Source organism: Chiloscyllium plagiosum, chromosome 47 (assembly GCF_004010195.1).
Source record: "Chiloscyllium plagiosum isolate BGI_BamShark_2017 chromosome 47, ASM401019v2, whole genome shotgun sequence".
NCBI classification, from domain to species: Eukaryota; Metazoa; Chordata; class Chondrichthyes; order Orectolobiformes; family Hemiscylliidae; genus Chiloscyllium; species Chiloscyllium plagiosum.
In genome coordinates this window covers 6600236-6606606 of record NC_057756.1, presented here as the reverse complement: position 1 = coordinate 6606606, position 6371 = coordinate 6600236, and the positions used below count along the sequence as shown (strand labels likewise).

Here is a 6371-nt window from a genome sequence, read left to right as displayed (position 1 = left end):
TGTTTTTATGTATTTAAAGTTGTGGAAGGAATGGCAATTTCAAAAAATGATGTGATGTATTTTCTTCTTTTTATGATAAACAAAAACATAATTCCAACAAATTTGAATGCATATTTACAAATTGGCAAATCCTATTTTGATAAGTTTAACCTTCCCAATGTAATATGCACGAAATAAACTGCTCAATTTATAGACATTTAATGAACCATGTATTTAACGAAGATGTATTTTCTTCTTTCTATGATCCCTGTGATATCGATCCAACAAAGCTTTTAAAAGAAGACAGAATTGAAGGTAATATGACATACATGTGATGATTAAAATATGGAGAAGATCATGAGTCTGCTGCACACCACAGATCAATGCTGGTACAGAATTCTTGACTCCTCCAATCTTTGGCGAGTAAGTTTTACATTCTCATGTCTGTTAGCTTTTTGAAAAGGCATTATAATCATTGAGGAACAATCTCTCGCCAGACAAGTAATTGGTGATGGGTTCAACCTGAGAGGCATCTCTGGCAAGTAGCAACATTAAAAAGTGACTTTCATAGTATCCTTATCCAGCTGTGGGAATAGAAAGTGCACTGTTGTCATCATTCAACATCACACAGCAAAAATCCAATTGAGCTGATGCGTGGTGGTAACTAAGGATACGGTTAATGTCCAAGTTGATGTCCCGGACTTGTTGAGTTTCTCTTTCCCTTTTAATTTCTTATTTACAGTTATTTCCGGGATGGAACTTGCATCTTCGCCAGTGAAGAAAGATGCAAATTAGGCGTTTGGCACAGATCTGCCATTTCTTTATCCTCCTTTGCCAATTCCCCAGATTTCTTTCACCCAGGTTCAACATTTACTTTGTTACCTTGAATTTCATTTTTTAACATACACAACATTTTTTCCTTTCTTGTTTTTCTATTTTTAGCTAATTCTCTCACACTCTAATTTTCTCACTTTTTATATCTCTTGTTTTATTTGTAATTTTTGTCCAGTCATCAGTCTTTGCACAATTAAATGTGTTTCTTTGTGTTTAGTAGTACGTTTGAATTTTTCAGTGACAGTTGGTTCATCCCATAGAATGTTTGTTGTGTGCTGGAATTAATCAATGCACTTTCTGGTACATCTCTTTAATGTTTGCCTTTTCATCTCTATTCATATAACCTTAAACTAAATTGACAGTTTACTTTCACTAGTTCTGCTTTCATGCCCTCACAACTGTCCTGTTCAAATTGAACATAATCTTAGAATCATGAAGTTCTTACAGTGGGGATGTCGTCCATTTGGATTATTGAGTCCACACCAACTTTCTGAAGAACATCCTAACTAGACCCTCCCCTTTTACTGTAACCTTACATTTCCCATCTCTAATTCACTTAAATTGCATATCCCTAGGCATTATGAGAAATGTAACACAGCTCATCCATCTCACCTGCACATCTTTGGACAGCAGGAGGGTACTGGAGCATCTGCAGATAACATTCATTTATACAGGGAGAATGTATAAACTCCACACAGTCACCCAAGGTTGGAATTGCACCCAGGCCCTTGGGGCTGTGAGGCAGCAGTGCTAAGCATTCAGCCACCATGCTGTGCTAGGCAGCAGGTCTATGCTTCCCGCCCTTAAACTCTATATAAATGCAATCATATTAGGGTCACTGCCAGTGAGGGGCAGTTTCACGATAAGGTCAGTAATTAATCTGATCTCAAAACCAGCTTGCTCATTGTTAATATCATACATGCTGGTCAAAGAAATTGCCCTGAAAAAAGTCAATTCATTCTTCCTTTTGACTACTCTATCCCTTCTGATTTTTCCAGCCCATATGTTGGTGACAATCCCCCAGGATAATCTTTGCACTCTTTTGACAAGCTCCCATAATTTCTTGCTGGGTATTCTGTCCCATCTTATGGTTACAGATAGGCAGCCTGCACAAAATCTCCACAAATTGGAGATGTAGTGGACAGCAAAGGAGGTGACCTCAGAGTACAACGGGATCTTGATCAGATGGGTCAATGCGCTGAGTAGTGGCAGATGGAGTTTAATTTAGATGAATGCAAGGTGATGCATTTTGGAAAAGCTATTCATAGCAGAACTTATACTTATTGGTAAAGCCCGAGGGAGCATTGCTGAACAGACATCTTGCAGTGCAGGTTCATATTTCCTTGAAAGTAGAGTTGCAGATTGACAGTGCAGTGCATAAGGCGTTTGGTATGCTTTCCTTTATTGATCAGAGTATTGAGTACAGGAGTTGGGAGGTCATGTTGCGGCTGTACAGGATGTTGGTTAGGCCACTGTTGGAATATTGCATGCAATTCTGGTCTCCTTCCTAGCAGAAGGATGTTGTGAAACCTGAAAGGGCTCAGAAAAGATTTGCAAGGATGTTGGAGGATTTGTGCTATTGGAAGAGGCTGAACAGGTTTGGGCCGTTTTCTCTGGAGCATTGGAGGCTGAGGGATGATCTTATAGAGGTTTATAAAATCATGAGGGGCATGGATAGGATAAATAGATGATGTCTTTTCCTTGGGGTGGGGGAGTCCAGAACTAGAGGGCTTAAGTTTAGGGTGAGAGAGGAAAAATATTAAAAGGACCTAAGGGGCAACTTTTTCACGCAGAGGGTGGTGCGTGTACAGAATGAGCTGCCAGAGGAAGTGGTGGAGGCTGGTACAATTGCCTCATTTAAAAGGCATCTGGATGGGTATATGAATCGGGAAGAATTTAGGGGATATGGGCCGGGTGCTGCTCAGTTAGGATAGGATATCTGATCAGCATGGACGAGTTGGACTGAAGGGTCAGTTTAGATTAGATTACTTACAGTGTGGAAACAGGCCCTTCGTCCCAACAAGTCCACACCAACCTGCCGAAGCGCAACCCACCCCCCTACATTTACTCCTTCACCTAACCAGCACATTTTTAGACTCTGGGAGGAAACCCACGTAGACACGGGGAGAATGTGCAAACTCCACACAGTCAATTGCCTGAGGCAGGAATTGAACCTGGGTCTCTGGCGCTGTGAGGCAGCAGTGCTAACCACTGTGCCACCGTGCCACCCTGTACGTCTGCTGTACATCTCTAACACTCTAAATCACCTCTTGCTTTTATCATGCCCAGTCTCGACTCAGACTGCTTCTATATCCTGCCTTTCCTCGATTTAGGTCACTCCTTTGTTGTCCTAATATAACATTCAAATAACAGAGCCAATCCTCTACAGTTTCCCAGCTTCCTGCTGTCCCTAAATGTCATATACCCAATTTTCGTTGCCCCGCAGTCAGGTCTCAGTACTTGCCAGTAGGACTGACTTATTTATCTCGATTTGTATTACTAGTTCATCCACTTTGAGTTGTTAAATGAATTCAAACACAGTGCCTCAAGCTTTGACTTTTTAAAATTATTTTTGGATCATGTAGCCCAGGGGTGCGGAACCTACAGCCTTCTAGGCCACTGCGTGTGGCCTTTTGAATGAATCCAAATTTTGCAGAACAAATCTTTTATTTTTTATTAATATGTTTTTCTTCGTCCTTTATTATTTTTATTTTAATCTTAAAATGAATGTACTTAAAATACCAGAGAGTAAAAGAAAATTCAGTGAAATAATCCTCACAGACTGACCACCACAATTAAAAAAATAATAAGTCATAAGGGCTATTTCGACACCTGCTATGCTTATGATTTAGTTATTTTAGTTAGTTAGTACATAGTAGTTAGATTTTAACAAAATAATGTGAATTTTGAAGAATATACAATTGAAGTTTCTTGGTTGCGGCCTTATTAGATTACAACTAACATAATGCAGCCTTCCAACATGAAAAGGTTCCCCACCTCTGATCTAGCCCAATCTGTTGATTTGGCTTGAGATCTATATCCTCAGTACTGCCCTGTAATTGTCTGCTTATAATTTCCCACGTCAATTTTTGTCCTCTGTTGCCTCTTCCTGACTCTTTGACTCACCAAATCTTCGAAAACCTGGGCCATTATCATCAAAATTTAGTTGAAAATCCCGCTCCACTTCACGAGATATCAGTATGGTTCAGGTGTAATCTGTCACAGTGGCACAGATCCCACATTCCCCAGTACTGGAGCAAATGCCCGACTAATTGTAATCCACATCTCCCACATCAAACTTTCAGCCGTACATTCATCTCTCCAGCTTTGATCTCCAACTTGAACAGAGATAGGGAGATTTAGAGGCTGTTTATGATGTAATGGGAGTTAGGGAGTGTTGTGTAGTGGTGGTCTGGTATGGTGGTTGGATTTTAAAGGTAAATTTGACGGCATAAATCACTTTGCATTAGTCCTACTCTCTATCATGTGCTGCTACATAACAAAAGAGATACAGAAAGACAGAGAGAGAGAGAGAACTGTATGTGTGTGAATACTATGCCTGTGTGTTTCCTCATTTTGTAAGGCATAAAAAGGTAAAAGGCAAAGTCACCATAGTCATGTTGGATAATGGGCTGCTCTCCATCAAAGAAAGACTGATGGTGGCTTAGCCTTCAGGGCACCATGTGTGATGATGTTGCTCCTTTAACAAGGTAAGGTAGTATCTGGCTTTTTATCAAAGAGGTCATAAATGCGTAGATTCCAAAGTGTCTGGGTTTATCTACATGAAGAAGCTTTTAAGCTTTTAAATAAATACTTTTACAATGAAAGGGAGTGGCCAGTTCTCCCAGCTTACCTTTTCTCGGGTTTGGTTTGGTTTAAGCAAACAGTCTAGCTGGTCAGAGGCTGCTGGTCAAAGGAACAGCTGCATGGAAGAAGATGTGCCAGGCTGAATCTCTGCCATCCCTCTCTCCTGTAAGACACGGTGTTTGATTTTAACTTTTTGCCAAGGAGTGTTTATGGGGATTGTTGCAGGAATTTGGAACAGCATCATTAAGTTGGGATCATCTGTTGGGTTTTCGGATCGGTTAAGTTATTCTGCACTCTGTTCTCTTTTGTTTGTCTTACATTCAGTAAATAAATCCGATTTTGTTGAAAACCGAGGGCTTTTGACCAGGTGCATCACCAGGAATATCCATCTTATATCTGCTCAAAACAATGAGAAAAGTTCATGTCTGGGCTACCTTCTTGAAAAGTTTTAAAGGGGTCTGTCCTGGTCCATAACACGTGCCTCAGGTGAGAGGTGAGTTTGAGAAGGGCAGCTCTTCATGCTAAATTAAACCCAGCTGAATTAAACCCATACTGTTGGCATTCCTTCTATCGCAGATAAGTCATCCATGCTGTTCAAAACTGAACTAATCAACTCATAATTGAGTGTGAGTGTATGCCTGTGTGTGTGCATTGCTGATATTAACAGTGTGTGTGTACTCATGCAAGAAGTCTGTGTCAGTGTTCCAGTAAATGAGTGTGTTTGTGTAAGTGTCCGAGAATGTGAGAATGCATGAGCTTGGAACATATGTGTGTGCATCAGTGAGTGTTTGAATTTGTATGTGCATATTTGTTTGTGAGGAATATGTATGTGTGTGTGCGATTGTAAGCATGTGTGAGATAGATATGTGTAAAATGTGAGTCCATATGTTTGTCAGTTTCTGTGTCTGCGACTTTGTTTGGAGGGGAGTCCATTTTCTTGTGTGCTTCTGTCTCTTTGTGAAAAGTATGTGATCAGTCTATGCATGTTTTGAGCAAGTGTCAGTATTTATGTGTGTACATTTGGGAGTCAGTGTGGTTCACTAATGCCCTCAGTAGCTGAGATGACCTCCACAAAGTTCTGTAGGATATCTTTGCTCTTGAATCAGCATTATTCCTGGTAGCTGCAGTGATGGCAAACCTCACATTCTCTACAGTAAAGTGCACATTACTGCTGGCCACACATTTGGGAGCTGATATAGCTGCATGAGGAGGTTAAACATTTAATGTTCAAATAGATAACGAATTGTTTAAACAAGTCAAATCTCTTGCGAAAAGTCCAGAAGGGGAAAGTCCATTTTCTGGAAAATATGTTCTTGCTTGTTGAAACTCATTAAATTGCTCAATCAAACTGTACAGAATCTTTGTCGTCGATTGAGAAATTTCAACTTTCTCACTCTATTCAAAAACAGTGAGTACCATTCACAGTTCATTGAGATTGAAATTAAAGTAAGAAAGAGAAAGAGAAGGACAAGGATAGGGATAAAAAGAGAAAGAGAGAGATGAAGCAGTACAGACAGTGAAAGAGAAACAGAGACAGAGAGTGTGAGATAGAAACAGAGAGACAGTGAGAAACAGGGAAACAAAGAACAGAGTAGTGAAAAGCAAAACAAACAGAGAGACAGAGAGACGGATGCAAAGAAAGACAGACAGAGAGAGAATGTGAGATTGGCAGAGAGAAACAGAGACAGAAAGAAAGAGAGAGAGGCAGAAAGAGGCAGACAGATTGAAGGAGACAGAGAGAAACAAAGAGA

At 40.2% G+C, this 6371-nt stretch overlaps 1 protein-coding gene across 1 annotated transcript in view; it reads left to right on the top strand.

Annotated features, from left to right (window-relative positions):
• Positions 1 to 5908: 5908 nt before the first annotated feature.
• LOC122544177 (C-reactive protein-like) overlaps positions 5909 to 6371 on the top strand; it is a 12932-nt gene continuing 12469 nt past the window's right edge. Inside the window, exon 1 of the mRNA XM_043683212.1 lies at positions 5909 to 6028. The gene's annotated coding sequence lies outside the window, so the exon portion shown is untranslated. The remainder of the gene's footprint in view (positions 6029 to 6371) is intronic.